This window comes from Xiphophorus couchianus, chromosome 12 (genome assembly GCF_001444195.1).
Source record: "Xiphophorus couchianus chromosome 12, X_couchianus-1.0, whole genome shotgun sequence".
In the NCBI taxonomy this organism is placed as follows: domain Eukaryota; kingdom Metazoa; phylum Chordata; class Actinopteri; order Cyprinodontiformes; family Poeciliidae; genus Xiphophorus; species Xiphophorus couchianus.
The window spans coordinates 12,832,448-12,859,760 of NC_040239.1; positions in this window are offsets into that span (position 1 = coordinate 12,832,448).

The following is a 27,313-nucleotide window of genomic DNA, read 5'->3' on the forward strand; positions in this document are numbered from 1 at the left end:
GCTGCAGGTCTCATGCATAATAAATTCAAAGTAGACTATGCTTGTTTGTATGTTGTTTTATTTTGTTTTTTTAAATAATTATTTAGGAAGTAAAATTATAAAAGATGAATGAATAAAAATGATCCCTATTACATACTTTGATAGGACCTTCTCCCATGTATAACCACTGCAGGCTGTTGAAGGGACATTTTTTTGTCTTCATGCTTCTGAGTTTCAGAAGGCTCATTATCCCTTGTAAAATCTAATCTGTCTGTTAAAAAGGCTGTTAAAAGATCAAAAATGACAAGCAGGCATTGCTTCTTGATTCACTGGATCATCATCCAGCCATTCCATTTCTGATTCATTGATAAACTTGATGGTATCATATCCAGTAATAGGCCCAAATCATTTGCAGGCTTTTTATGTAATGTAAGAATTATTGTCTTCATGGGACAATTTACTCGCCTTGTAACGGGGTAATTTATAAGCAAAGATTCAAAAGTCACACCCAAAAAATGTCTGTCTTTAGACATGGATCATCGGTTGTGCTTCACATTTCGTCAAGGGCATTAGGAAAGGATGCAATCACAGAGGCAGGAAATTCAGTCTGAAATGAGTTATAACCTGCAGTGCACTATAAATCATACCCTCTTAACTCTGCACTCCTTGTTTTCCACATACACACACAAGTGATGCAGCAGACATGAGTGCGTGAGCAGGCTTAAGGGTGGTCGGGTGCATGGAAGCAATACTGTTCACATTTGTGCACAAGGTCTCTCTAGTATTGTTTGTCAAAAGTGCAAAACGCTGGGTCAGAGCAAAGATTATAGCAAACTTTTTCACAGATTAAAGTAATTAGCATGCCATACCTCGGTTTTCCATTGCCGTTTGCAGACTATTTGAAACTGCTGCAAGAAAGTCAGTTTCAGTCAAACCACTAAAAGACTGATCAGTGTTTAGAGCCAAAAACACATCTGCATCGCCACTCATCTGAAGTACACGCTGAATTGCTTTTTGGAAAAAGTTGGCAAACAGTTCTTTCATTAAATCAAGAAAAAATTGCTTCTGCCATACCATATCTCCCATTTCCTCCTCTGTCTGCCTAATGTCGGCTGTGTACAGAGTGTTTTGTGGCATTTTTTTGTAATGATAGAGAATTTTGCAACATCTATTTATGATGGTGGTGACGGTAATTGTTTTTCTCTACTCATATCATGATCATTATTATCACTCTGTCATTTATACCAACTATGAATATAAATAAGATTGCTACACACTGAACCTAATTGGAAAGCCATCCTTGTGGCCGAGACTGAAGAATCGGTTACAGGGGGTGGGGCTAGTGTTGATGAATGGGGGTAAAAATGATGTCGGCAGTTGTGCTGAAGTTTAGAATTTTTACATCAGTGTTATTTTTCATGCAACTGTGAAATGCAGCCCCATTTAGGTAATCCAATAAAAACGAAATAGTAAAACTTCTTTTTTTCTTCAGTGTATGAAAGGGGTCCTATTGAGACAAATTTATTCAAGCTCATTGACAGAGCAGATGTCTGAGAACTAAGACTCGCTGTGTATGAATTTGTTGTGTAATACTGTCAGGCTTTAATTTTCTTTGTTGTAATCTAAGTATTTTTCTTGTGCTATTTTTCTTAAAGATTTCTGGGTCGGTATTCTTTTTACATTAGGTATTAATATTACACCATTTGGAATTTTAGTTCTTACCAAAATCCCAACTGCTTCTGGCAAGCAGTCTCTTACCAGAAGAGACTGCTTACTGACTGACTGCTTATTAACTGACTTGCCAATAATTTATAAATATTCATTTTCTGTAAGGTTCAGACACATTTACACTCTAAAGTTGAGTGAGTTGAAACCCACAACAACATATACTGGCTTGTAACATATACTGGTTAGCAAAATAATCCAAATTGATCAGATTTTAGTGCAACTGTTTTAAATTTTGAAACTCTTGCTTATTATGCAGAGTAATCAAGTTGTTTGCGCAGCAAGAGGTCTTTCCTTGGCTTTCATTTTTTTTCTTTCTTTCTGTAACTTCTAATTTGTAAAACAAAAATATTTTAAACCTGATAATAGAAAGTAAATATAGGTTTAGAAACATGCCACATAATGCATGTTTTAATGAAGACCTTATGCAAAGCCCATTATTGGTCTTTATTAACATTTTTGTCCTTATTTCACTAACTATTCCATATAAAATGTCCCTGCTGAGAAGTTAGATCTTACTTAACAGTTTGATTTCTGAAATGCCACGCTTCATAAACCCTACAATTTATATGCAATTTGTCATAATGAAAGATTATTTATGTGAGCTCTGATCTCAAACAGATGGTATGCTCGAGAAAAATAGTGTGTAATTTGTAGCAAATTGGTACATCCTTTCAAAACCACTAATGTGTTTTTTAAACTTCATGAGACTGATATAACACCTCAACTATGTTAGAATTTGAGCTCATTTCTTATTTTGACCCTAAGGGGTCACTTATACTTTACAGCACCAAATAAATATCTGTCTTGGAGCTTAAAATGAACTTTAAATGGAAACTAGGTGGCCACAAAAGCTATGGAAATTTATTGTCTGCAAGTGTAATAGACATACACTTGCAGCAAAAAGTTTTCAACACCCATTGAAATTGAGGCTGAATAATTTTATGGAAATAGTTGGTTTAAATTGTGGCAAAATGTATGTGAGCTTGCAATAAACTAATTAAACAGGACCATTTTAAAGAGTTAAATAGAACTGTTACAAGGATTTTACCCAAATTCCATATTGAATCTCAGTTTCAAAGACTACTACATTCTCAATATTATTCAAGCCTTTGAACAGAGCTCTTCATATAATAATCATATTTTTCTCCCTGCTACAGTGTCAGAAGCTTTGTTACAATGAATTGCATTAGCAGCAGGTAACAGCAAGCTGATGTTAGACTAAAAAACTACAAGAAACGTTAATCATTAAGAGATTCACTAATTTTAAGACTGTAGTTTAAAAAGGGTTGTTTTCAGTTTAATTTATAGAGATCAGTTGTGCTGAGCTATTTAAGCTGTTCTGTTTTTTGTTTATTGGAAACATCTGCAAGATTTTGCCAAACAAACCAAATTTGCAGTGGAGGTTGACAAACCTCAGGTGCAACTGCACATCCAAGGGCAAATACATTTATATTCTCAAACTTATGTCTGTGTCCTTATAAAGTAAATATAGATATGTGCATACAAAGGGCATAGTGCAATCAGTGTTTTAACAGCTTGACACACAACACACATAATCAACAATAGCAACATCCAGGCTTCATATAAATCTATAATCACATGCACCACTGTGTTTTATGAGTCATATCCAGGTCCTGTGTGCTGCACAGCAAGCACCTTTATTTCCCCGGGAACAAAATATTCTGGGTTTTATTTGGACTTTAACGAGGCACGACAACAAATTACATTTTATTACAGAAACAGAACCCAGACATCTTTGGAAAATTTAGCCTAGTGAGCCTTTTTGTTTTTGCCAGCGGGCACTGGATGCGAGATGAATGCGGTGATCACAAATGCTGTTAAAGCAAGAAAGCTAATTACTGATATTCATGGTCCTCAATTTACAAGGCTTAACGGGGTCATTGCAGAAGATGGGAGCTGCAGAAGCAGACGTGCCCGGGCTTCCCACCGGGCCTGAAGCATATGTGTTATTAATATGATCATTATTTGTAGTCGGGAGTAGTTTTTCGCTGTTTGTTCTCTTTAAAGTACTTTACTTTTTAATGGAGCACATAAGGAAAAGTAGTATTACACTGTAGATTAACATTCCCCTTCCACTGCATATTTCATTTGTTGAGAAATGAACTGTACCAATTAATATCCAGTGACATAAACTTTAGTTTTTCCAGCCAATATAGCTCGATAGAAAGAGTAGCTACTAATTATCTTAATGGCTGTGTTGATGGAAACACATTGACTGTCATTATCCCACACTTGGGACATATCAATGACACAGAGGACCATTTCACAGCAGCGTTGTAGGGAGTTTAAAACTGCCCTCTGGCAACCTTCTGATAAAAACCCCTTGGTCTTAAAAACTCACACTGTTAGAGCTAATGTAAATTATACCAGTCACTGAGAGGACAGAAAGGCCTCAGCTGATTAGGTAAGGTAATTACTTGTACATATTTTTGTATTATCACATGAGCTAGAGGGAAACACAAATAGTACATCCTTCAACTCGAATTCCCTGTCTCTTAGTTCATATATCACCAAACTGTGGCATGTCAGACATCTATGGCTGTTTTTTTTTCCCAGATGGAAACTTCTTCTCAAGGAAGTGAGCAACTACGGTGGCTTGGCAGTAACACACCAGACATTAGAGTCCGGTCACGTCTTCATCCAAACCTCCACACAAAAGAAATGATCTTTCTTCCAGATGTAGAGCAACAATGAAAAGCCCAACACCAGATAAGGGTCAAAGAAAGGGAGCTCTCATTGATCAATTCCAGACTAGAAGTGGCTGCCTGATTCGGGGAGCATCTCATTATCTGTGATGCAAAACAGCTGAAGACACAGCGCACTCTCACCTTTAGGGTCAGTGTTGTAAATGACCATGAAAGCCCCTGAAAACAGCTGATGTTCACACAGTCCATGGTGATATCATGCATGACTAGTATGCACGGCCTTGCAAAAATATTTACATTTTGTCATGTTCCAACCACAAACTTTGCTTTGTCGCAGCTTCTGTGAGAACAAAAGGTACTTTAAAATAACAAGTAGTAAAAAAAAAAAAGTTTTTATATTTTTGGAAATCAAAGTCTGAAAAATTTGTTTATGGCATTTGTACTCTTGCTCTGATAATTGTAAATGAAATTCTGTGCAAATTTCTAAAATTGAATAAATGAATGTCATCGTTAATCAAAGAAGAAACCCATGGTAAGTCTGAAGGAACTGCAAAAATCTACAGCCAGGCAGGAAAACTCTAGATGCCATATCTATTAGTCAAGCACGACAAATTGATCCCCTATGAAAGACTGCCTAGAACAAAGCCAGAATTGACAGAAAACAATAAAAAAAATCACAGTTTGCAGCAAATCATGAGCATAGTAACAATATGAAACAAGATGCGCTGGTCAGATGACACACAAGTTGAGTGTTTTGGTTGTATTCAAAACATTGCTTTTTGGAAAATCAATGCTGCTCATCTCAACAAACCATCCCACTTTGAAACATGGTGCCATTAAACACAGATACAAATAGTTCATTTAGAGAGTTTGAGTTTCTGCCTTTAGTTTTTCTTTTTCTCTTGAAAGACAATAAATAGAAATCTGCACAGATACAAGTTGGATGTGCTTTTTAAATGCAACATCCCTGAAAATGTTTATATTGAGGAATTTGGATTTTTGCATAAGCAAAACATTAGATAAAAAGAAAACTTCTTGAAGGAAAACGGTATGCCTCAGCTTTAGGTTTGTTAATAATTAGAGCCTGAAACATGTTCAGCTGTGGTCATTCACAGCTATGTGTTTTAAAAAAGGCTACTTAATATGGTATGGCAGGAGGAAAAGTTCAAATCTTTTAGCATTTGGAGTAATACATTTGTTCTGGATGCCTTCTTATTAATTGTTGACATCCATTAAACAGGTTCACCTATGGGATTGATCTAAAGTTATAAATACCAGTTTTGGGACAAATAAGTTGTAGCATGCTTTCTGATAAAACCAAGTTAACTAGTTAAGCGCAGTTGGGGAAAAAATGAAGTCATATTTACTTAATTGTAAAGAGGCTTCTCAATAGAATAGTACTTAGTCCTGCCATATCAGCAACAAGGTCACTGTCATATATTTTTCATGATATTGTGAACTCCATGGTCCTCTGACATGCTAGATAAGGAGATCAGAAGAGTAGCAAAATGGGTCATAGTCACTCTGCAAGAGCAGCAGAAATCTAATGGCCCGGTGGGAGAAACTTTTAAAAGGACAGCTGTTAATTATGCACCTCGGTCTGGCTTAATGGAAGAGTGTCGAGAAGCCTGTGTGCAAGACCATGAAGGAGACACACCACAAATATGATCCTCACATTTCTGAAATATTTCAATCATCGTCTGAACACAGCAGTTCTGTGAAAGAGTTGAAACTGTTTAAATATAATATAAGCATATTTGTGTATAAGAATGGGCTGGTAAAGGTTCAGCCCTAAATCCAACTAGGAGTTTGTGATGAGACTTGAAGGCTTGAGTGTTTTTTAAAGGTAATAGGCAGATTTCAGAATCTAGATGTGCAAAGCTGGCAGAGTCATAGCCCTGAATGACTTGCAGCTGTAATTGTAGTGAAAGGTGATTATACAAAGTAGTCTATTGACTGAGGTGTGCTGTACACAAAGATGCTTATCCCTGCAGCATATAAAACTCCCATTGTAACACAAGGTGCAGTTTGTTTTCCTGCTGCCTATTCTGTTTTTCTTTTCAGTTTCCTATAGCCTAAATGCTTTTGGTTGGTGGAATTATTGTCTTTTGTAGATTTGTTTCATGGATTACTGTAGCATGGAAAAACTAAACAACACATAAATCCCAAGCATCTGAACTAGATTTAAGACTGGTGGATTCCTGTTGTTAGAAGTCATGTGTGGGATACATAATAAAATAAACACACATTAAATTGTGGAACCAAATTTACTTCCCGACTTTGGCTAATGACGCAAAATAGACCATTTAAGAAATAAAATAAAATAAAATAAAATAAAAACCCAATGCAATAAATTGGTCTCATGAAACAGAAAAAGAGTCATTAAGACCACATGTGGAGTCTCTTTTGTTAAGAGAAGCCGAACGGGAAAAGCGGGGGAAGCAGAACGACTCAGAAAGGGAGGTCCTCTGAGTGTTAAAAACAAAAAACACTAATTCCTCTTGGGGGAGACAAAATGTGGTGGAACAACATCAGCCCCTCTCTCCTTTATCTCCAGCAGGATTCACTGATCACCCATCCTCCTCCTCTTTAGATAAATTCTGATGTCAGTAAAAAGGCGCTCCTTTTAACTCAATCCGCCGTCCACGAGGGAATGTGAGCGCCGTTAGAGGTCAGTGCCACAAGCTGCCATTCCTGTCACCTCAAATGACAATGGATGACACTAATAGCAGGAGGAACCATAAAACTTTATCAGATTAGAAGCACAATGAAAGCATGACATATTACTACTGGCTAAAGACCACAGTGGGAAAAGTCAAAGATAGCATTTTGCTTGAGTTTTACTGCCGTTTTATTGCCTCCTCTTGTTTATACTTCAGAGGCATTCTCTGGGCTTCACTCTTCCCTGTCTTGTGTTTATTCCGTTGTTTTCCCATAGCTTTGTTTTGTAAGCATGATTACTTTGAAATGAACATGCTGACGTGCTCTCCTATTGGTTTGCATTTTTCTTCCAGTGTGTAAGCTGCCATCCAGGGGAAAATAAATGGCAACCCCCCTCTCCAACAATCATGTGTGTTTGATAAAAATCTTCCTGGTCTCTCTTCATTTGTCGGCAGCCACTAAGCAGCTCCAGCTCTGCCTTCAGCTGTCTTCCATTTTATCGTGCAGGCCATAATCAAAGCCAGATGGGCCTGGACACACACACAAGCACACCCAGTGGCGTTTCTTGCATGAATGGAGCCCTGAGCAAAACAGATACCTACTCCCCCCACAAAGTCTATTCTGAAGAAATAAATAAATAAAATAACAAATAACGGGAAGCATTCGTCTCACATGGTCAGATGAGACCAAAATTAACCTTTTTGCCCTAAATGTGCTTTTTTTTCTGAGTACATCATTCCTGTAGTGAAACATGGTAGCAAAATAATGGTGTTAGGATAGAGAGTGAGAAAGAGAGATTATAAACCAACCGTGTTCTTAAAGGGGTCCACTACAGAAACACTAGAATCACCTTTTGCTAGAGATGCAAAAAGGCAGAAAAGCACAAGAGAAACCATTATTTTTACCTTCTGGTGTTTTCCCTCCCCCAGTCCATACCACCCTTGGCAAAAAAAAACCCAAAAAACCTATGAGTACACCTCTGGTCCACACATGCAGGCCTACAAATGAGAGTGCACACACTTTACACACAAGTAGCTTTGAGAAAACTCTAATATGCTGTGGTCCATCTGTTTTGCCTTCAGAAGCAGCTTTCTGAGGGCAACACTGCCATTGGGATCCTTTTGTATGTTTGTAAAGCTTTGTGGACAACATAATTGCAAATTTTTAAATTTTGTTTTTTTTTGCTCTTGAAAATGAGATCTAGATCTCAACGGGGTTTACCTGATTAAATAAAGGAATATGAATAATTTTTAAACTTTACCAACTGAGTCGGACTGTGACAACAGAATTGTGATACAGTTCTGCAAAAACTATTCAAAAAAAAACTGCAGCAACGTGCAGCTTTGTCCCCGTGTGAATTACCGGATTATTTACAAGAGGTCTGCCTGGGGTGTGAATGTAGTTCTCTGAGAGTATGCAGCAGGTCATACATTACAAAATGAAGTTAAAATTACTGCAGTATGTAAGTACTGGGGAGGGAGAGTCTAAAGTGGAGGAAAAACGTGTTTTCTATTTAGAATAATGGATGTTAGGTATTTTAGAATATTAACGTAGTTGGTCGTGATTAGACAAGCTAAATTAACATGCCAGGCTTCAACTAGTGAAATGCTCACAGAGCTTATTAAGACAAATTTAGGTTAGACCATTTGCAACATCTCACTTTTCTTATTGTAATTTTTTTCCCCCTCCCGTGTATTTTCTGGAAAGAATTTTCCAACCATTAAACATACCTTGCCTGCATGTTTTCACAAATTCAGAGACCCAAATAGGGATCGGGGAAAGCAACAGATTTTTATCTTTCCTTCTGGAGACGGGCCTAAGCAGTGCTGCACAAGAGCCTGCACACACACTTGCGTTGAGATGAACGACAGGCCCATTCAGACCCTGGAAGAACACAAACAGAAAACAGAACTTGAGAGGTTTTCAGGGTTATACCACGACTGCACAGAAGATGTAACATGAGTAGCACAGTAGGTGTTCAGGAGCAGTGCTTTTGAGCCGCAGGTCACGTGCTATGGAAGAAGAGTCCAATTCATATTCACTGCAGCTCATTCAGCAAAGAAACACAGAAGCATTTACATATGGGGTTTGTAACAGAAAATATGTTCGTCAGATCATGTCACAAATGTGTTTTTAAGGCATGTACAGATCAGAGTTTTACTGGCTATTGCTGTCTGGCTCACTTTGAGGTCTGACCAGGCAATGCCTACTTTCGTTCTAAACTCAAAGACATGCAAAGTAATCTGTGCAAACTAGTAAAAAACTGTAACTAGATAATATGGTCATAAAATGTGCAAACTTTGGCTAATGGTCCCTTACGTTTATCTAATTTCTGCTTTATTCAAAATACATTAAGTCAAACACATAGTTGGTGGTGGTGTGTTAACGGGCCATAAAAAGAGGGAGCTTTCAGTTTTGATAGATGCACACTAAGACATATGAGCTCATTTCTGATTTCAGTTACATGTTTTTGATTTGTACACATGGTCTTTTAGCAATTAGGAAATGTTACTAGTATTTTACCATTAAATTTATTTTATTTCTAGTATTGTTGGAGTTTTTTTTAGCTTAAAATAATTCAATTTATATTCAATGCTCCATGTTTTCATTGTCGTCATAGGTTAAAATTTGAATGTGTGCATATTCAGTTTTATTCAATGTCATTTATTTTTTTTCCTCTGTAATTTATTGCACTCTTTAACAATCTTATCCAGATTTAGAGTGTAATTGTTTTTAGAATGTGTATGTCCACCTTCTTCCCATTAACACAGCTGCATTTACTCAACCAACCAAACCAAAATCACTTCTGTGACAATATAATTTGGTATATTTTAGATTCTTTCTTCCCCGAGTTTTATCAGCTTATTTATGTTTTAATATGATGTGTCAGAATAAAAATAGTTTTATTGATTTAATTATTATTTAATATTGCTATGGCTGTGATTATTCTGACTTTTTAAATATATTATTGAACATGCATACAGGCACATTCTGGGGTTTCTGTAATAAATGAGGTTTCTTTTTTAAAACATGCTTTTTGTGGGTATATATATGTATATATACACACACATTTTCAGTGTGAGTTTAGCATTGTGTGTAGGAAACTATTATGAATTCTGTCTTACAAGTTTAAAAAGTTTCTATTTTACTTGACAATATATTAGGCAAAGCGAGCAATTGATAGAGAAAAAATATTTTTTGAAATTTAAATCTTTAGTATTCTTGAGCTTTGAAAGGTATGGTAGTAATCAGAGTAAATGCCCTAACTTTCTTAAATGTTAACAGCTTTTGTGGATAGTTGCTTTATTGAAAATATTATCATTTATAAATATTTTTGATGGATGTCGATTTCAGCTTCAAGTTATTTATTGCAAATTATTTAGTTCAGTTAATTTCATGTGATTTGACCAGCAATGAAATTTAAAAATAATTCCATGATACATTTTTCTAGTTCCTTGCATAATTGTTGCATTGAGTGGTGCTCCAAGAGACTGTTGTGAATGTCTGTTCACACTTGGTCATTTGATCTCCTTCTTCATTAATGCCTTGTTCTGATACAGAAAATCAAAGACAGCTGGCCTAAAACATTTATAGCTACACAAATTGTTGCATCCAAAGATGCATCATTTATTTATTTAGGGCCGAGTTTCATTGTTTGTTCAAGATAAGCAAACAATTTTTTTTTTTGGCATAAAGAAAAAAGCCTGTCATACATGCTTTATTTATTTACAACAAAAATGATTTATTTGCATTGGGGTTTGCTTTATATATTTTGTTACTCATTAGGCTTTATAATGCTAAGATTTTTATTAATTTTTTTTATCCTCTGATGTACTTAAACTCGTGGAGCATTTCAGATGCCAAATAAATACCCATCAACTAATTTAGAGTCACAAGGGGGAGGGGAAAAATCTCCCCTAACAGGATGGGAGGAGGTTTTTGGGTAATGATATTAACACATGTTGGAGAGAAGGAGCGGGCACCTGGGAAATCTCTTTGAACACCATTTAGGAACATTTACATTGATTTATAGGGACACATAAGTACAATCTTTCATTAATAATAGAGAGAAAGATGAAGGATTTAATCAAAGTGTTTTGCTTCGACACAAAGCAGATATGCATGAATGTTTGCTTGTGTTACTGTGTATGTGTGTTTGTGTTTGGATGAATACAGTCTCCATTCGCGTTCCTGTTCCAATTCACACGCACATTAATAGCTCAATTGTAAGACCCCAGATGTGAGCCTGGGCTAAAATTGTTTGCTCAAGCTTTGACTTCACTGGGTCGAAGAAGCTGTTTTCCTTTTTCACACCATTAATCTTTTGGAAAATATCTTTCTCCTCAGATCCTGTTCTCGCAAGTCAGATCTACATGTATTTCTTGTTGTTGGAACAGTTCTGTCGCTCTGATTTGGCAAACAGCAAACTACTCCGGGAAGTTTCTGTGAAAAATGTCCAACATTTTTTATTTCAACTAAGTAAATGAGAAAAAGAAATTGTACCCATATCAGACACTTAAATTGTTTTCATCATACCTTCAGTTAAATTCATGTAGTGTTTGCAAGTATCAAAATGCTATTTTATATTCTACACCAAGAAAACTAAATCACTTGCAATATTGTGCAAAGCTCACATATTTATCACAAGTTTCAGCAGTTTTCAGTAAATTATTTTGATAACCTAAATTTTTGTAATAAATTATCCATCCATCCATCCATTTTCTGTTCACCCGTGTCCCTAATGGGGTCGGGAGGGTTGCTGGTGCCCAACTCCAGCTACGTTCCGGGCGAGAGGCGGGGTACACCCTGGACAGGTCGCCAGTCTGTCGCAGGGCAACACAGAGACATACAGGACAAACAACCATGCACACACACACTCACACCCAGGGAGAATTTAGAGAAACCAATTGACCTGACAGTCATGTTTTTGGACTGTGGGAGGAAGCCGGAGTACCCGGAGAGAACCCACGCATGCACAGGGAGAACATGCAAACTCCATGCAGAAAGACCCCGGCCGGGAATCGAAACCAGGACCTTCTTGCTGCAAGGCAACAGTGCTACCAACTGCGCCACTGTGCAGCCCGTAATAAATTATGTTTACTTTAAAAACATATATCCTAATGTTTCCAATAATATCATTTATTCAGATTTTTTTTAAGGTTATTTGTGGTATGCCACAATGTTCTATGGTAGGTCGCAAACTTTTTATTTTCTACATAAATAGTATTTGTGATGCATTAAGAATTGAATCAAGTAAATATTTTTTTCTTTTATTCATATATTGCTCTCATAAGTATGTATATCATTTTTTTGTGTACGGTAGAAAGGGTTTTAAAGAAATACATTGACGTAAAAGTAAATCATTTTCAGTTAACTTAAAAAAATATCCATACCCTTGGCAGATTTTAATTTATTTACATTGAATCTCAAAGTTTGTCTCTGATGGGAAATGAGACAAAAGAAGAAGTAAAACAAATTAAAATTAGTATGAGTCATAAATATATTTTTTCACATTTTATTAAACAAATTGCATATCGAAATCTATATTTCATATTCCCAATGAAATAGATAATTTCATTGGGTATATGAAATTACCCAATGAAATTACATTATATTATATAATATAATTGGTTGAGTTATATTATACTGCCACATAAAATGCTGAAACGATTATAAATGATGGAGTTTACAATGATTCAACCACAAAATTATCATTAATTTGCAAACATTAAAATTGTATAATTTAATACAGCTTAATACTGAACTAAAAGTCTGCAAAGATTACAATATTGTCTTTCCAAATATCACTCAGAAATACTTTGAAATTAAAAATACTAAATATTACTTGGGAAAAAGCTATGTTTTAAAATGTAAAATTCAGGACAAATATTAAACAAATGCAAAGGGAAAATATGTGGAATAACTTTGATCATATTGCAATAAAAAAAAATAACAGTCGTTTATGTAACTTTGTCAAGTAACGTCTCATTCACCACTGTCACGTGAGTCTTGTGCTTTTTCACCTTACCTAAAGTCAACTTTTTGCACAGGATTCATATATCATCCTGGCAGTTATTAACACCACATTTAGCCAGCTATGAAAATCCCTGCTTCTAAAGCCAAATCCTGTTAAACGTCCACTCTCACTCCTGCCATTGAGGAGCTTGTAATGGCTAAACTAGTAAGAATATTTTCATTGTAATTCCCTACAAAATCCCAATTAGCAAGTTTCAGAGGCAGATTTCTTTTCCAACATTGCTGGAAAGACTGAACGTCCACCAATTAATTCCTTTAGATGGGGCAGTTAGCTGCTCTGCGTCATGGGTCACAACATCATTACACCAGCCAGATTGGCAACATGTGGAACAAATGAATACCCCCAGCAAGTGGTGGTTATTGCATGAATAGCACCCAGAATGAGCTCATCCCTCTCTCTCCCCATACTCAAACAAAAATTCATGCACAAACAAACAAAGCAAAAAAAAAAAAGAAATAATAATAATAAAAATAAACTTAAACATAAACATTCACCTCCTAAACTTGTTTCTCAATATTGCTTTTGGTAAATTATAATAATGAGCAAGTTGGGCTGAAAGCACTCAGCAAAGAAGACACCATTATTTACATTGAATGGTGGAGGAGATGCCTGCAACCCCCTCAATTTGTCAGATGTGCAGTATGAAGGAGGCAGCATCATGCTGTTGGGTATGTTGCAGAACTGCAAAATAGAGAGAAACTTGAAGAAAGAACATTGGGGAGAAATATTATGGAAAATCGGCATGTTTGAGCCACGATTTTGAACTTTGGCCACAAATGGGTCTTTCAAATAGACAATGAATTTAAGCATACCACCAAAGGCGGTAGAAAGCGCCTTAAAGACAACAAAGTTGACGTTTTGGAAAGGCAATCTTGAACCCATATCTCATTTCCATAGGAAAAAAATGTGGGAACTTACTCAGTTGCGCCAAAATCCCAGAAAAAATATTCCAAGAATCCTGTGGAAGGCTATTAAAAATGTTTGACCTTTCACACATTTTATGCAATGACTACCAAACACTAGCAAAACATGAAGGTAAACTTCAAGATTTGAAGGTAAAAATGTTTTTTATATCTTGCTATTTAGCAAAGAAAAATGTTTAGTAGTCCCAACTAAACTAAAACATGAGTGTTTAGTATGATGTAATGTCAGCCAGTGAGAAAAATTCCATATGGCTTTTTACACAGATAATGCATGTTTTTTTTTTATTTCTTTTTTAAAATCTGTATTCAACTAACAGCAAATGGAAAACCAGAGAGGGCGCAATTGATCTTTTTTGACTCTCTTATGTAGCCTTTCTGCATTGGGCGGAAAGGCATATTTTGGACAAGGCCTGAGCAGTTATTCCATGTCTATTTTAGAGAAAACATACATCAAGCCAAGCTTGCTGAGCTTTGAGACATCAGTCATTTGCTCGCGGCATTGAGCGCCATATGACTCAAGTTCCTTATCCAAATAGAATCCATTTATGTCATGACGCTATTGTTTACTGTCACAATCAAATCAAGTTTTTTGGCTGACTTGCATATATCTTATTTTCAATATACATGCTATTTGTATATATCTTTTAGCATTAGTAAAAATAAAAGTGCTTTAAATGTTACATGATTGTGCAGCATAAAGTCAAAGTTGAAAGCATGAAGCCATAAAACCCTAATTTTTCACGAATGTGTTGGCGCCTTGAGCAGTAGAAGTTATGGCTACAGAAATGCACTATATAACATAAAGTTATGACTTCAGAAACAGTTTTGGCCACAAAAAATATTGTTACTGGACGACTTACGGTTGAGATTTAGGATATGGCAAGACTGGCCGTGGCTGCTTTATATATCCCACTGTGCTGTCTCGGTGGTAACAAATTAGATTTAAGACTGCAAAACAGAACTTGAGAAAAAGCATAGGAAACGGTACTGGCAAACAAAGTTAAACAAGTGGGAGGAGGGCAGTGAATGAAAAGAATCAGCAAAACAGATCACTGTTTTTCTCTGTGAAAATTTCACATTCATTACAAGCATTGTTTTTTACAATAAGCCAGATGCAACATATTTAAAGCCAGTTGTTTATTATTATGTTCCTGAGAACATGACAACAAAAGAGTGCCTCAGAATACACATTCATCAGCTGTGGTGCATATTACGGATGGAATATGTAATAACTTGTGTTCTATGATATGTCAAATTGTGTTTACTCCATTTCCGTGCTTTCTAAACATTCAATTTTATCAGATGTAAACAGAATTACCCCTTGTTTGGGCCCCAGGAATGCTTTCTGTTTGTTTGTATGCAAGGATCTTTTTGTTGTTTAGTCTAGCATGTATAGCAGGTGGTTCTGATAAAATCCTAAAGTGATCATTACAGTGATCAGATTTTTAAGGATAAACATATTTCCACTGAATTTTTTGTTCAGTTCCATGCAAGTTTTAGTTAGATGACAGCAAGTTGCATTACCCTCAGTAAAATCATTTTTAAATGTGGCACTGATTTGCATTCTGCAAATTAAATTTTATTTTGAGAAAAATAAAATCTTTGAAGTTGATGCAAAAAAATTATTTTAATTTCAACAGATTGTAAGACACATGTCAATTTTCTTAGAAAGATATTCTGTTTTAAAATAGGTTTTCAGTAAATAGTACTGAACTGCTGTTACATTCTTTTTTTTAAAAATAAAACTTCTTTTTCAATATCTGTCCGACTTTAGGTTTCATACTTTCAAAGTTTTATATTGACTCTATCCTTTTTTCTCTGTGCATCTGGAGTCTTAGTAAAGAATAAAGAATTAATTTTCCATAGTTGGATATGGGGGGAAAACCATATTTTTGAGTAAATTAAATTTTCATAAAATAAATATACTTAAGATGTGTTTACAATCTGAATTCTTGCAAATATTTCATTTATTGATCCTTTTGAAAGATGAACGACAGATCTAGAACCTACATATCTAGTATTGAGTTATAATACTACATAATTTTCTAGAAAATTATTCAATACAAATTAGGTCTTTGCCAATGAAAATATCTCCAGACACATTTTCATTACCATTAGGTTTGTGAACATCAGAGTAAAATTATATAAGTGCCCCTTAAGCCTTTCTTTAGCACTCTGTCACACTGTATTTCTGATATTTAAATCATTCATTAAAAAGTTAAACTTCTATTTTGTCTATTAAAACATTAAGAATTTAAAACTGTTATGGATAAAAGTTTTCTTTTCATCGCAACATGAAGCATCTTTGCCCTAATGTGTTCAATTGCTAAAGATGGGAAGAGCTGTACTGTGTTGAGTGGGAGATTAATGTATTTTGTAACTTAAAAAAATTAAAAGTATGTGGTAGTTTAATACAAAACTAGTTTTTAAAGAAGCGATTGACAGACCTGCTTTATTTACCCCTAAGGACTCATGATTCAGGACATCATAATGACCTTTGTGTGAGAAGGACTCTGATAAGGAAAATAGTCTGCTAACGGAAAACATGACATTATGTAACAGCTGGTCTTTGTCAAAGCTTGTTTTTGAGGTTCTCTGGGTGTATCAGGACTAACAGATTATGTGGCTTTTAGAAACCCTAAGGAGCAAATGCGCTATCTTGCAGAGCACTACACATTGAACAAAGGTCATAATCCTCTGTGCTGTCTTAAGTATTGTATTTTATACAGACATAGTGTGTAGGTGGGGGAAGCCAGCAGTTATTATATGGTAGGAGGCAGTATTTACTGGAAATGGGCATGCCCTTGCAGATGTTCTGAGTACTAAATGTAATCAGTTCCAAAGCACTGATTGTTCATGTTTGCCCACTACAAGCTCTTTGACTCAAGCAGTATCTTGGGTCTCTTGGCTGTGGACTGCTTAGAAAAACATATTATCCTTCATATTAATTAAAAACATGAAGATTTATTCCAGAAAAGCATTGTTGTGGAAATGCTGCTGCTCTATTTTTCAGGAAGCCTGCCTTAGACACACAAACTGGTATAACGTGCTGTTTTTTTAAACACAATAAGAATCAGCCCTGAACATTTCATAACATAACTCTTATTACCTTAAAATGCTTATATAAGTTATACACTCCCACATTGTCATCTTGTTTATGAACTCCTTGGTTTGAGGACTGACTGTACACATAGGAGGCTCTTATGCTCCAGAGTATGTTTATTATTATCACAATTCCCTATAAAAAAAATGTTTCTTTTTAATTTTTTGATGGAAGTATGAGATAGCCCTCAATTGTGAAAGAAAATGTTCTGAAGAGGCTCATTTGTCAAATTAAAAATACCTTTTGGAAATAACTAAGTTGTTATTAAATATGAACATTAACTGGAAGTGGAAAATCATCACGGAAATAAAGGCTTGGAAACATCAGTGTATGTAACTAATCCACACTGTGTTTCACTGAGTAAATTGAGTTACTGACATAAATTCACTCCTCAATAATATACTAATTTATTTCATATGACTGTATGTATTCTGTTCTGGAGGAGCATTTGTTGAAGAGACAGCCCTGCTGACCTTGGTGACTAACGGAGGATGTGTTGAATGTGGTGTGCTTGGAGACAGAGGGTGGGCCACAGTTGACCCACATAAAATATTTACATTTCTTGCTTGTTTCTGGTTATCCCTTGGATAACAGATTGGATCATTTTTCAGCTGCAGTACAGTTCCAAGTACACACTCTCTGCTTTTTTCTCTGATCAGCCCCATATCAAAAATAACATAACATCTCTGAATCTAGTTGGATCTACTTTTAATGAAGGCAGCTGACTTCTCTCTGTGTAGTGACAAAGCAGTATGTCTTCTTTGTAAACAATATGATGACTTTGTGATCAACATCTGACTAAATATCCAAAGCAGTAATTTAAGTTGTTAAGAATATTGCCTCTTATTTTCAAGTACAGCAGTTGGTTACTGTGGAGACTGAACATGGGCTGGCAGACAGACACTGCTGTTGGCGATCACAAAATATTAGGGGTGCTGCTTACCTCCTGAGAGCTACAGGGAGGTAAATGTTTTATTTACATGGCTTCAACGGGCACTTTATCATGTGCAACTTGTTAGTACTATGTTGGATCTACTTTAGCCTTAAGAACTGCCTTATCTGGTCTTGATATTAATTCAAGAAGTTGTAAATATTTTTTTAGATATATTGATTCATCTTGACAGCTTAATGCTTGGTTTGGACTTCAGTGTCAAGATACTGTGAATAAAAAGTAGAGACAAATTAATTGTTAAACTGTCAGTTGGAATCATGCAATGTCAGCTAAAACAGTGAAGTGCAAGAATATAAACATGAAAAAATTTAAGAAAACACATGAGACTCTAGCAAATGCATATCTTCAGTACCAAGTGTGCACTAAGGAGCTCAAATCTTTGCGCTGACCTATTGGTATTGACCCTGAGAATGAAAAACAAGACCTCTCAAACAGAATATTGATGCCAGTGAAGCTGAGTACAGGATGATTTGTGCTGCATATGCTTCCTCATTGATTGTTTATTACAGCTGTGCACTATGGAAAAAGGAGGCTTCATTCATCAGCCAGCAGTAATGAGTTTTTACATGCACACTCTATTTGGGGATCTGGGAATCTCAAATGAGCTGTCTCTAAGGAAAAGACATAGATGGAGCAACAATCATGTCTTATTATATGTCTGGAACCAAAGAAATGTAGAGGCTAACGTGAGAAGGTTGGAAGAGGAGGAGATGCTGAAGAGAAAGGTGACCAGAATTTGCAGTGACTCAAAAACATTTTTCCTATAAAGCTGCTGCTCACTTTCAACCACCCCACTGGGCAGGTGCTGGATCAATGTTGGTGCTTTGTCACGATGTGGCAAAGACTAATGTGCTTCTGCTAAAATGCAGGCATGAATCTCGGTGTGAGCTTTGCATGTACACTAATGAGTTGTGCTGCTGCATGTTGTTGTGGTGATTACCGTGTCCTCTGGTCATCGATCCCGTCGGGGTAAAAGCAGGAAGGAAACGGGAAGGTGACCAACAACAACAGCAGTAGAACAGCAATGCATTCTACCATCACAACAATATATATCTAGACATGCTCCCTATTCCATTTATTAAATTTTTTTCATTACTTAGATGAATATAAATGAAAATGATTAAGTGCTATTAGTGTTAATATGACTTTGATCATGACAGTTAATGATAAAAAGCCCAAGTGCCCCCCTCCCACTTCGCGACTCCCTTCCACAACCAGGTGTATTTTGACAAAGTTACTGTAACATTTGTCAGGTGAATTTATATATTGGACTTTATAGCTGAACCCACTGCAGTCCACTGAGGCTCCATTAAACGTGACTACTGTCTTTCCTGATCGATACCCTAACACGATTGAGAAACAGCATCATTTTTATTGATGAGGTGTTGCTCTGACTTTATAAGGAAGCTCTCTATAGACACTTGGGGAGAGCTTTGTTTTTGTCACACGGTGTGTACTTCTGGTTTAATGTGCTGCTGCTTAAATACACAAGCAGGACATGAAGGGGATTAGAAAGTTCCCAAATGATATCTGATGCAATTATGAAAAAGCTTTCAAGTTAAAATAGCAAAAGATAAAACTTTAATAATCTCTATGGGGAAATGGTCATTGGAGTAATAATGAGTAGAATGTGTTTATAATGACAATGAACAGAAATATGGAAAACTGCTTTTGTATAGTACTTGATATGCATCTCATTGGCCATGATGTGTCTTTTTATTTGTGTCCTCGGCAAAACTGTTCATACTCCTTTCTTTCTAACCACAAACCTTTGTTTGTTATAACATTTTTATTTGGAAAACACTTTGAAAATGATTTTGGATTGTCCTGTATGCAATGCCTTGCATTACTCTATCACATTTTCCAGCCATAACACAACATTTTTATAATATAAAAAAATATTTAAATCTTTGCTAGAGAAAGTACTGGGAAAATAATTTATAAAAACAAATGTCTTCACTTTGCAAATTGAATTTACATGCTGCACAAATTTTATTTCCACATAAGCAACACTTTAAAACATACACCTATAGTGGTGAAGATGGCAGGAAAGCAGAGCAGCCAAATCGAATGAGGTTTCCATGTTCAGCTGTAGAGACACAACAGGCCTGTTGTATGCTGTGTCATTTGCAATCTGGTTGATCTGCAATGAATAGCCTGTTCCGCAGGGCTGCCTCTAGAGAATGGCAGCTCATGCAGCTCAAAAGCCTAAAACAACACAGAATCTCTCATATTGTATCTCTGGGTATGAATTTACATTTCTAATTTCTCTGGCGTTTAGCAGGCAGCCCCATGGGCCAATACAGATGTCTCTGGCAATGATCTAGGTCTTCATTAATATGTATACTGACAACCAACCAAAAAGAATAATAAAATCTACCACCATCTCTTCCCTTCCCCCCTCCCCCTCCAGTTACAGTTTCCCTGTGCTCCCAGAGCAAAGAGGAGAGCAAAAGCTGTCCAAGTGTACGAGATAAATTTTCTTCTTCGCTCATGTCCATGCTTCTTCTACTTGTCCATCTGGACCTAATGGGGGTGGTCGAGTCTTAAGAGTCATTTAAAAAGGATACTTTATCTGCTTCTCTTCTAATGTAACTACTTAAGTATCAGAGCTCACATCATGCCATGTCAGCGAGGAAACCTTTTTTGTTCAGAAAAAAAGGAAACAGCGATTCGATTGTTCTCCATTTTTCCTTTTTTCTTCAGTCACATCTTAGACAAGTTAACCTCTTTAATTAAGAGTACTTAGCTGTGTGGGCCCGGATGGGGCAGGAAGCGATTGTTGAGACCTTGCCAAGCTGGATCGGGTTTCTCGGCGGCCCATGCTTCCAGCCAAGGCTGAATGGGAGGCTGGCTTGTCAGCAGATGCTGTGCTCAGGGATCAGTGTCTCCCTGTTGGGTTACAAGAGCCCTTTCCCTCAAGACAAGAGAGCAAGAAAAAAAAAAAAAACATGGATGATGAGTAAAGGGTGTAGTAGTAAAACAAGGATGAGGGGAAACTTTCATTGTGAGATATGTGCTCTGATGTTTGAAACTGAATACTTGGCATAGTCTGTCAGCTTGTTTCTGGCCCAGCGAGCATGTCAGCAAACCATTGTCCTCTGTAGGGATATCATCAGTAGCAGCGCACTGTATCAAAATGTTAAGAGCACGACACAAGCCAGTTACTTGGCATAAAGAGAGGGATTTTGTTCCCCAGATGGTGTTGGGAAAAAATGATCAATCCTGCTCACATATACCCAGGCACAAAATCAAAGAAACAAGGCACTGTTGATTAGATTTTATGTTCTACTTCAACACTGATGTGGCTAATGTGTAGTGAGCGGATCATGCTTATACGGGTGTCCAAAATAGATGGGGATTCTCTGCATCCATGAAAGACAAATGCTAAGCTGTTTTGATTTTTAAAAATTTTTTTTTACATCTTACATAACCAGTTTAATGAAATGCAGTTCTGTATCGTCATATCCTGCAGTAATAACATCCAGCCTGCTGTAGTTGCATAGTAATTTTATCCAGAGTAAAATTGTAAATGAATACATATGACATGTATTTGTTTGCTTTTAAATATGTTGTATCTGTATTTCTACTTTGAGTTTTCAAAAAGAAGAATCCTCAACCTTCAGTTTTTGTTATCTTGTGTTGTTTGTTCTATTAATTAATTTATTGCTAACTAAACATTTTGGTTTTAGTTTTATTATGTTTGCAAGTAGTAGGGGGTGAGAGAGAGAGATCATAAAAATACTTTAAATACTGAAAAAAACAGAAATATTGTATGTCCATGAATCATATATTAATACCAGTATTAAACAGCTTTGTTTGGATTTAATGGAGCTGATTTAGAAGTTAGTTACTGTTGTTAAATATAGCAGAGTATCATGTTTGTCTGTTGGCAGTTCTCATTACCTTCTCTGGATTAAACATAGACTTTTGTGCAATGACATTTCCTTTACCTTAGCAGACTGTGAACTGCAGTTGGTCATCCTCTTAGTGTATCACCACCATGAAACCCATCTATATAGAGTTTCTGGGTCAGGATTTTACATGTATCCTCACTGAGGTCTGTAGGAGTTCAAAGTTCTTGAGTGTCTGACGGGACAAACCAGGGGGAAAGGACAGACTTCTTTTGGTCTAAATGACATGAAATTGCTTTAAAAACACGCTCTTACATCTTCATATCCTTTAAAAATGCCCTTTTATGATAATAACATCCACTAAAATTAGAAAATGAGTTGGTTGTTTGAAATATAATCGCTACAAGAGCTCCACCGTTATTTGCTGCAGAGAGGAGAAAAGTGTGCAGAGGGTAACATTTAATCTTTGCACCTGCAGATGTCACCTAACTGGTTCCTGTTTAACCTTTTCTTCAGTGATCTTGGGAAGATTACTAATGAAATGAATGGCTGTGTCTAATTGGTTATTCTCTTTGATCTGTGGGATCAATCTCTACCATATGAGACGTGGTTTTTCTTGAAGGGAAAATTGAGAGGGATGGCAACCTCATTTCCCAAGTTTACCACAAGGTTCAAGCATCCATAGCCTGTGGTCAGACCGTTTTTGTGTGCTCTAGTTATATCTGAATATGCTACCCTTCTCCTCCCCATTCTCCTCCACCCATTTCTCGTGTTACTTGGAACTCTCTTAAGAATGTGGTGACCCCCGCAGGGCTACTCGAGAATTCACATATAAGACCTTTGAAGCTAAAGGTGGCAGCCTCAATCATAAGTCAAAGATTAACAACTAACCACATCAAACATGACACACACCTAATGTTTTTTTTTACATATTCATTCAGACCGACCTAACACTATAGTATGATTATATACAGTGCTGTGGAAAAGCATTTCCACTCTTACAGATTTGTTCTTTTTTGCTTTGTTGTCCCAATTACATGTTAGGGTTAAGCAAATTTTGATATCTGGCAAACATGACCTTAGTAAATTCAAAATACAGGTTTCTGCTGATGATTTCATTATTTAAGAACAAATATATCTGACCTCTGCTTTAAAAAAAGTAACTTTCCACCTTGTTGAATACATGTCTGATAACCTGCGGTGGCTGAAAGATTATAAAAAGCAACACACAATGTCCTGATCTAAAGAAATTCAAGAACAGATGAGAAATGTATCTGGGAAGGGTTATAATGCAATTTGTGAGGCTTTGGGACACCGATAAGTAATAGTCCACAAGCCATTATCCACAAATGGAGAAAACATGAAACAGTGGTGAATCTTTCCAAGAGTGGATGGCCTATTAAGCTATTCTAGGAGCGACTCATCCAAAACCAAGAGCAACATGCGAAACAACACAAAGAAAGAGACTAGGCAAAAATGGCATCCGTGGGAAAGTTCCAAGGCGTAACCACTGCTGACCAAAAACAACACAAAGGTTCATCTCATGTTCTCCTAAAAATATCTTCATCATCCCTAAGACTTTTGGGGAAAAAAGTGGATGTGCATCCTGTTGCAGTTGGTGTAAAACTAATTCAGCATGTCAGAAAAATAAATTATATCAAATGTAGTGGCAGCTTTGTGATAGTCTTGGGGTGCTTTCCTTCTTAAAGACCTGAATGATTTACTGTAATGGCTCTCTAGCATCAAATCCTAAAGGAGAATGACCAGCCATCAAGTCATGACCTTAAACACAGGTTATAGGGCAGCCACCCTGTAATCAAGGTTTTGGAGTGGTGTAGCCAAATTCCAGATTTAAATCCTAGTGAGATGCTGCTTCATTATTTTCATCCATTAAAACCCACAATGTGACTGTATTAAAACAATTTTCTCCACAGCAGTATTAAAGACACATGTTTAAAAGAGGAAAGAGCAAAATCTGTTGGGGTTGAAATATTTTTAATGACCCAGTATAGAGTGTTGCATTTCCCACTATCAAACATAAAAATCACAAAATTATATTTTTGCACACTGGGACATTTGGTAGCAGTTGGAATGGAAATGTTTTCTAAAATCAGAAAGGAGCTCAATCCGAAGCTGCCTGCTAAAGCACTCAGGCTCATCTGGAGCTGTCGGCCGCAGTGCAGGGGGAACTCAAACACAACCTGTTACTCATTATACCCGGGCCGAGCACTATATGCACCATCCACATTTTGATCTCCGTCCATTTCATGTTAAATAAGTTCCATGAAAAAGAGCAACAGACACGGGGCGTTAGTGCGTTACGCTCACCAGGCGAGACAGCTGCCTACACCAGCTTCCTTTCCCCCCCTATTAGCCAGGCCCTGACTGCGCAAGATTAGAGACAGACTGCAGCCGAGGAGTCTGGCCTCAGTGTGCTGAGAAAACAACAAAAAAGCAACTGCTGTTTCCAGCGTGTGTATTTCTTATTTTATTTATTTGTTTTAACTGACCTGTTAGTTATTTTTCTGCAAAAACTTAGAAGCATGTAAGAAGAAAAATGTTTCTGTTTCTGTTTGAACCTTGTAATTAGCTTAAATTAATAGTTTTGTCTTATATATAGTAAAAGCAAAAGAATGTAAACCAGCTTGTATTTATTATATATGGACCATCTGTTCCTGGGATTATTACCATTTCTCCTTTCTACAAAATGGAAATTTTCAAAGCTAAAAAGTCATCCTAAAAAGTTCTTCATTTATTCACCTGCATTCGCATAATCTTGCTACTTTTGTTTTTGGATATTTTTTTAAAGAACAAAAAATCAAGCATCAAACTTTTACAATACTAAATTCCTTTAATAGAATAAAGTTGATTTAGTCCTCAGCATAATTGTAAAAATAAAAAATAAAGTACCTAGTTTCAGTTAAATTATAAAATGAAATTATATAATTTAACTTAATTGAATATATAACATTTAAAGGGACTTAAAAATATACTTTTTCATAAGTATTATTCTGTTAAATTATATGCAAATATTGGATAAAAACTGTTAACCTTTTTGTTGCTTTTACAAGTAAAACCATTGGCTGTTTAAGTTCTTAAGGCACTGAAGAGCCACATTCGGAGTGCCAGGTTATTTACTCATGATGCAGTAGATTTAAAAAAGTTTTAAGATCCCAAAACTATTAGGACTAAAAAATCTAATTTAAATATGATTATTTTTGATTTTTTTCCTATGATCCTTATATTTATGTGGAATGGTTCAAATTTGAATAAAATGCATATACACACACAGCTGAGGATTTTAGCTTTTGTTTCCTTGTTTGATCATTATAATGCTAAAACTTGGCATTCATGTCATCTGGGATACATTCCAGAAAGGAGAGAAAAAAATTATAATTTTACTGCCGATTCCTCATTTTCAGTTTTAATCACAACATTTACAAGAGAGCTGCTGCTTGTAGCACATCCAGATGGATTTAGTTAAATAAAAGAGTGGTGCTAATGTCATTATTATATAAAGCGTTTAACAGGCACTGCTGATATTGTTGTGCTGAATAGACTGGTGCACAGATGTGATTAGCATTCAGCATGTTCCATACCATAGTGCAAATTGCTTATTGTGTCTTTATGGAAAATAGGTTTTTGTGTACTAAATGAAAAAGCAGCAACTTGCTGTTACAATGGTGCTCATGGGGTTGATTTCTGTTTACTTCATCAGCACAATTAGACCTATTTACAGCAATTGTTCCATGTACTGTGACTTTATTCTTTTGCTTTGGAGGACTGCTCATACCTTAGTATGCCACCTACCTAGGTTTAGCTAATTTACTCAGGTTAAGTACAGAACAAAGCAATCAACTGACTGCATTGTTCACTTTACTAAAACTATTATTTTAGTTGATGTTAAGCAGGTAAAGACAAAAAAACAATTATTTTGGGGGGTAATTTAGTAAACACCATCTGCATTCCTAAAATCTAATTTTATAAATACTTTTATCTTGGTGATTTGGGCCCACGTGGTCAAAAGTTTGAACACCACTAATTTACAGTTTGAACTGTGGCGGTGGCAGGTGGTCAGATTCAGGAGTATGGTTACTTATGGGAGATATTTCAAATGCCTTTCTGACCTTGGGCTCATTCCCTTTTGGCTCACCCTTCCTGAACAGGAAAGCACTCTGTGAGATGACTCCTGCTTGATCCAAATATAACCAGGCTGTGCATTGGTATTAAAATATCTTTGAAGTCTCTATAGAGAAAGGTAAAATACTCAAAAACACATAAAGTTGAGTTAAAAACAAAGTCAATAAGAGCTTGCCAATTGTGCACCAGAGGTCTGAAAAAAATCTATTTATTTTTAACCACCAGCAAAATATTATAACATATAACGTATATCCTCTTAAAGGCCAGGCATATTTAAAGCATAGACTGGGATTAATTACTGAAAGAAACATAAGCGTGCAGTGTGCTTTCATCTTTCTTTCTATTTTAATTTTTCCTCATTTGTATGGAGCACCTGGCTGGGAGTCAGAATGTGCTGATACTCTGCCGTTCCTGAAAATGAAAATGAGACAGGCATGCCAGTGTTCTCTCCAGACACCTTGTGCGACTGTCTTTCCAAGGCAGGCCAGAGTCTGAATGAGCTCCCTGTAGAGTTGCCAGAAGGAGAGTTCAGCTCAGCAAAACCAGGTGATCTTACCTGCCGACAGATGATAGCGGCATTGTTCTCTCTGACTCCTCTGTTTGAAAAGTCCTCTGGATTCAATCGCAAATACCCCCACTGCTTTGATACAGTTGCCTGGATACCAAGTCCACCTGGAATAGCATATGGTCACAGCACGCCACTCTTCATGTGAGGCAACTTCTCAGCCAAAACTGTCTTTTCCGTCATCTATCACCCCCCGCATCTCCCCTTCTTTTCTTTGGTCCAACTGAAAATACATACGCCGGCCATTTTATTAGGTGCACTACCCAGTCCCATAGCAGGAACTCGGTGCATTTAAGTTTCTACATGTGGTGAAGACAGTTTGCAAAATTCAAACCAAGCACCACATTTAAGAGGAAAGGAGATCTAAGTAACTTTGTTCGTATCATGGATGCCTGTGATAAAAGACTGTAATATTGGCTTGTTATGGATACATTCACTAAACTACTAAGGATACAATTGATCAATAATTAAATAAATGTTTTAGTTAATAATCTGATAACATTTTGCTAACACATTGTGTTACTAGCCTAGTACTAAAAAAATCCTTTGACGATCTATTAACTGCAAGTAATTGCTGGGTTGACCCGGATGACGTGCGAAATTCAGATGGAGGGCCGGAAGTGGATTTCTCCGGTTCAAAACAAAGCAAAATTGATCACGAGTAAGCTAATGCCTTAAATAGGCTGGAACAAACAAGGCATCTTG